The sequence below is a fragment of the Alligator sinensis genome, unplaced genomic scaffold, assembly GCF_000455745.1.
Source record: "Alligator sinensis unplaced genomic scaffold, ASM45574v1 scaffold1546_1, whole genome shotgun sequence".
Lineage (NCBI taxonomy): Eukaryota > Metazoa > Chordata > Crocodylia > Alligatoridae > Alligator > Alligator sinensis.
The window spans coordinates 747105-753104 of NW_005842689.1; the positions used below are offsets into that span (position 1 = coordinate 747105).

The 6000-nt window shown below is 47.9% G+C and overlaps 1 protein-coding gene across 2 annotated transcripts in view; it reads left to right on the forward strand.

The window, feature by feature from the left end:
• Positions 1-6000, forward strand: part of WRN (Werner syndrome RecQ like helicase) — a 161866-nt gene that overhangs the window by 154196 nt on the left and 1670 nt on the right. The window lies entirely within an intron of this gene.

Consider the following 6000-nt stretch of genomic DNA (forward strand, 5'->3'; position numbering starts at 1 on the left):
CCTGAAGATCCACTGAATGCATATTTGAGTAGCACGGTGAAGAAAATCCCAAAAAGCATTGGAGCTAGGCATTGGAGCCAACCAGGGTGGGGTCCTGGGGCAAATCAGCTTGTGTGGGGCCACGCCCCCGCACACCCTGTACTTGAAGAAGCTGGCAGCAGATTCGGCGGCAGGGTGGGGGTGTGCCAAGCGGCTGGATGTGAAGCTGGTGGAGGCGCTGAGTCATTGCAGCCATTCCGCCCAGCTCTGCAGGGCCCCCCAAAGCCCCAACCCAGGACAGCCCTGTTTGACACTAATCTTGATTTCAAATTCTTCCAAATGCGACCCATCAAACTGCACTGTTCCATGCATACTGACATGGAAGGACTTGATGATGCTCAGGAGCTTAGGAGGGCAGCCAGTCTTCTTCAGGATTCAGATCAAACTGACAAGATCAAAAGCTTTGGTGGTATCGACAAATGCTGTGTATGGAGATTTCCTTTGTTTATGGCACTTTTCTTGTAGATGTCTCGAGGAGAATTTCATATCCATCATGGATCTACCAGATTTGAAACCACATTGAGACTCAGGGTAGACTGTCTGCAAGGGTCTGCAGTCTTAGCAGGATGACTTTGGTGAACAGCTTCCCAATGATGCTAAATAAGGATATACTACGATGGTTGTTGCCGTCACCCATATCACCTTTATTTTTTTACAGAGTGACTATGTTTGCATCCTTCATGTCTTGAGGAACTTCATCTTCTCTCCAATACTTGCATATTAATTCATGCAGAGAGAGGAGGAGGACGGATTTCCTGCGCTTAACTTCAGCCAGTATGCAGTCTGCACCTGGGACTTTACCACAAGCAAGCTGATCAGTGGCTTTTTCTACTTCATCTTTTTTCATAGTTAAGAGCTGTCAGGGTTGAGAGGTCTTCAAGTGCGTCGAGAGCAGAGTCACAGGCCATATTTTCATGAGTAGAGTTCTGAATAATGCTCAAACCATTGATCCATCTGCTTATTGCAGTCATTCATGACTTCACCTGTGGAGGATTTTAAAGGGAAGGTCTTCCTTGGAACAGGCCTAAGAGCTTTTGTGATGCCTCCATACATTGCTTGCATGTCACCTCAGTCAGCAGCTTTTTGGATATTTTCGCACAGTTGTAGCCAATAATGGCTTGCACATCATCTCACTGTACGTTTGACCTTTTGCTGGATCTCTCGAAGTGCCTGCAAGTTGGAGTGGCTCGGGTCACACTTATATTTGAGGAGAGCTGACCATTTCTTTTCTATGAGTGGGATAATTTCAGATGAGTTCTCATCGAACCAATCCTTTGAGCTGTGATGCAAGGTACCACAAGAGTTCAAGGCAGTTGGATAGATGGCTCCCTTGAGCTGAATCCATTTCTCCTCAGCAGTATTACATAGAGATGATAGAGCCCCAGAGAAAGTTTAATTGAGACAATGTGTATTCAGCTTTAAGTTGCGTGGCGTTTATTTGTAGTAACGAGAGTTTCTTACTCTTGTACAATTTCCTGGGATGCAATTTGACTTTAGTGCATACCAAAGAATAATCGGTATCAGAGTCAGCACTCTGATAGGCTTGTGTAATGATTACATCATGGAAGTCTCATGAGCAGGTGATAATCAGTTGATACCAGCATGCAAATCATGGGTGGCACCAAAATACTTTGTGCTGAGGTTTCACATTGAAGAAATAATTTGTTATACATAGCTCATTACATGAACACAGTTCGACCAAACATTGTCCGTTTTCATTCAGTTTGCTGACATCACTGGTGCCCAAACAGTGAGGCCGGGCAGCATGCACCTCAACTGGAGTAAATACACCAGTGCAAAAATACTAAATATAGACAAGTCCTTCTGCTCAGTTTGACTTGCCCACAAACTTTCTTGAATTGCTCTTTAACTTGGTATATAGTAGTTCTTCTTGGATGAGTGTCCCAGGTTCTTAGGCAACCCAAAAATAGTTGGTCAGTTAACTGGTCAATATAGTCAAATAATGGTCAAGTATTTTAAGCATTAATTTATTAGAACAGTAAAGAAAGACTTTAATCTTCAATAGCTTAGGTTCTTAAACTAATTACAGAAAATAAGCATTACTGTGAAACCATTTAAATTCTAAAAAAATGTAATGAATTATTATAATAGTGTTCACAGAATCATAAAAAAGTAGGGCTGAAAGGGTCATCTAATCCAACCTCCTGCTCAAGGCAAGATCATCTTAGTCCATCTTAGCATTGGTGGTACTCAAGCTCCAGCCCACCAGCAAAATGCAGCCTGCAAAGCCTTGGAATCGAGACCATGGGACTTCCCACAGGTTAGGAAATTTGGTAGTGGGGGAGCAATGGCAGTACTGCCACCCCCTCCTGCTGCCAAAATCCCAAGCCCCATGAGACAGGTCTGAGCTGGGCCATGACCTGCCCTCTGCATGGCCAGATCAGAACCAGGCCAAGCCCCTTTTGATCCAGGCTGCTAAATTGGGGCTGGGCCACACCACCTTCCCTCCACCCAACCAGGTTAGGGCTGGACCATGCCGCCTTCTTCCCACAAGGGCCAGACCACTCCACCCCCCGCAGCTAGATTATGGCTGGGCCATGACCTCTCCCCACGTGGCTCTGGGTTGTGGCCATGTCACAGGCCTTCCCCCCATGGGACCAGGTTTAGACTGACCCCGAGCCCCTTTTCACTGCTGGATTGGGGCCAGACTGTGCCCCTGTCACCTCTGTGTGGCCAAATGGGGCCCCACCAAATCCAGCCTGTAGAGGGATTAGGCATTGCCCATTCAGCCCACCAGCACGATACCCAAAAATGTCAAGAAGGCCCTAGCTTATCACAAGTAAATCAAGAGGATGAGCGCAAAAGCAGTTTATTAAAATACACTCAAGAGATCCAAGGAAAAGGACCATGGTCCCTGTAGCAGAGGAATGCAAAAACTCTCACAGTCCGTGCCAGTCTGACTGTGGAGTAAAATTTCTTTCTGATCCCAAAAGTGGCAATCAGCCTGACCCCAAGTTCCTCTAGCCAGCAACCTCCAAGTACAAGAACATTGGCACACCTCACTCAAAATCCCGCACCAACATCCAGTGCTTCTGAATAACGTGAAGAGACAAGTAATACCTGAGGCACCAGGAGGTGAAAACATTATTTCCTGGCCCCATGTGGCAACTAGCATGGCATGGAGACATGGGAAAACCAAAAACTGCACTGTAACCTGTGAATTGCAAACTCCATACATTACACACCATAACTGAAGAACCAGAACTCCCCTTACTGTCATTCTATCCAATCCATAAACTTGTCTCCACTCTTCAATCCTTTTTTATTTGTGGAGATTTGCTTTATCCACCTGTTCTGGGGTGCAGAGCTCTTCTTACGATCTCCAAGCGATATGTATATGTGTGTGTGGGGGGGGGGTCTCCTGGGCTTCCAACTAGTGTACTTCACAGCACATTCCAGACATTACTACTCCTAGATCATCCCTGACCCATTCTTATTTAGTCTCTTCTTGAAAACCTCCAGTGAAAAATGTCCCATAACTTTTGACAGTGAAGTTGTTCCTGATATGTGATCTAAATCTGCTTTTCTGCAGTTGTAAGCCACTGTTACACATCCTGCTCTGCAGCGAGGGAGAAAAGGTATTCTCCCTCTTCTTTATTGCAGTCCTTCAGGTATTTGAAAATGATTGACCAGATCATCACCTGCACTCCAAACCTTTTAACCCTTCTGCCCAGAGCCTTGTTAGTCTCCTCTGATCTGATCTGGTCTGCTATTACTGTCAGCATCATTGGTACCTAGATGGACAGGCAGGAAAGGTTAGTGGTCTGAGGGATGGCTGAGTTCTGGCAGTCTGTCTGTGATATCTTGAATATGGGTTCTTCAAACTGGGGTCCCAGCATGTCCCCTGGGACTCCTGATCCAGATGACAGATAAGTGCTTCCACTCCTGCAGGAGGGAATTTCCAACTACTACCACTCTCCTCTTCCTTCTTGCTGGAATAGTCCTGGAGCATCCATCCCTAGGACTCTGCATTTCTTGCTTTCTGGAGGAACATCTCTGGTCCTTGCCAGCTGTTGTTTTCTCCTCTGCCTTTTCCCTAGCTTTTAGGTAAGTAGAAATGTGAGGCATATTCAAGTGAACAGTTCTTCTTCTACTTGCCTTTTGTCCCAGAACCCCAGGATCAGCCTGAACAATTACAAAAATCCAAAAGGATGGGCAGGAAGGAAGGAAAATAAAACTCATGCAGTAACTATAAAAGGCAAACGTCCATTTTTCTTTGCTGGTGGTTATAGTCATTGCTCCGCCACCCCAGCATGCAGTAGGTCCTGCGGCACCACATAGCATAATAGAAATAAGGGAAAGGAGGCTGGAAGAGCTTTGAAGAAAAGCAGAGCAAGGGAAGCTTGCTTCTAAATGGTGTGGGGCATGAACACTGTGTGCCCCTAAAGGATGGGGGGGCATAGCGACTGCCCGTAGGCAGCGGTGTCGATAGCGGGGGCTTGGTGGTGGCAAGCAGGGAGCTCCTGCAGGCAGCAACTGGGGAGGCAGCCACCCACAGATGGTGGTGGCGGCCAGTGGTGATCAGAGACCGCCCACAGACGCCAGTGGCAGCGATGTGGGAAGGGGTGGTGAGCGGCAACTGCCCGCAGGCACTGCCGTCAGCATTGGAGGCGCTTTTTGCAGGGGGTGCAATGCCAATCTCGGGGTGCACATGCACCCATGTGCACCCTCTATGCATTGCCAATGGTGTGTGGATCTCAGGGGAAGGAGCTGTCACTTCTGCTTTTGCTAACAGATGACGTGATGTAATAAAAAAGGAGGCTACCACCATCCATAGCTTTATGGAATATTTGACAGTATTTAATTGCGGACAATTGACATTATTTGACAAGTCCGTTGACCAGTTTGCCAGCCCTATTATTTGCATATTTTAGCTTTTCTTTGAAATTTTAACAATTACAGACTGTTCCTTTTAAAACAAAATAAAAAATAGAAATTCCAAAGAACATCATAACAGTTTCAGGAGGTGCTGCCATGATGTGTTGTATGCACCAGTCCATTCCAGACCTTAGCTGCTCCTGTTTATCAAGTGTAGTTCATGTTCACATTACTGTAATTTAAAAAAAATATGCGTGCATTTCTCCATGAAATGATGTGAACCCTTCCATCACTATTATATTCACATTCCCTTAATGGGGAATTGATTGGTCTAGGTGTGTAATATTACATTATCCATATAGGGCGCATCCAGACAAGCACAAACGTCTCAAACTCCTTTGAGACGCCGCAAGATGCACACTGGGAACAAAAAAACGTTCCCTGTGCTGCAGATTTGCAGTGCAGACTCAGAATTTTATACCTGGAGATCCAGGTATCAAAATATAACCTAGGGGGGGAAAGTGGGGCAGGAGGCTTGGTAGTCAGCCAGAGCATCTCTATGGGTGGCCCTTGCCCTGGTGTTGAAGCACACTGCCTGCCTGTGTGGGGCAAGCAGCAGTGCAGGCTGCAAGGACCTGGACCCGGGTTCCGTGACAGGTAAGTAGGGGGGAAGGGACCATGGAGGGACCCCCTGCTTGCTTCCCCAACCCCCCCACTCACTTCCCCAGCTCCCCGATTGTTCCCCCAACTCCGATCTCTCCCCCAGCTTCCCCCTCCTTCCCTCAGCTCTGCAATGCTTCCCTAGCTCCCCGCTCACTTCCCCGCCTGGCCCCACCCCCCCAACAGCTTGCACTCACTGGCTGTAGCAGCAGCTTTTGGGGCTGCTTGAGGCCTCATGGCACAGCCCCCACCCTGTGGGGCAGCAGGGATCAGTCCTGGCCGCCTGACAGCTGTGCTGCTGCTGCTGCATCATGTGGGTGCGGCCCGGCAGGGTGCCATGTGGCACCGCAGGCTGTTGGTCTGCTCAGGTTGAGCAGCACTGAGCCCTGGGTGACAGTCAGAGGAGCCCCAGCTGCCTGACAGCGTGCAGCACCACGCAGTGCCCTGCCAAGCCAGGCTGCA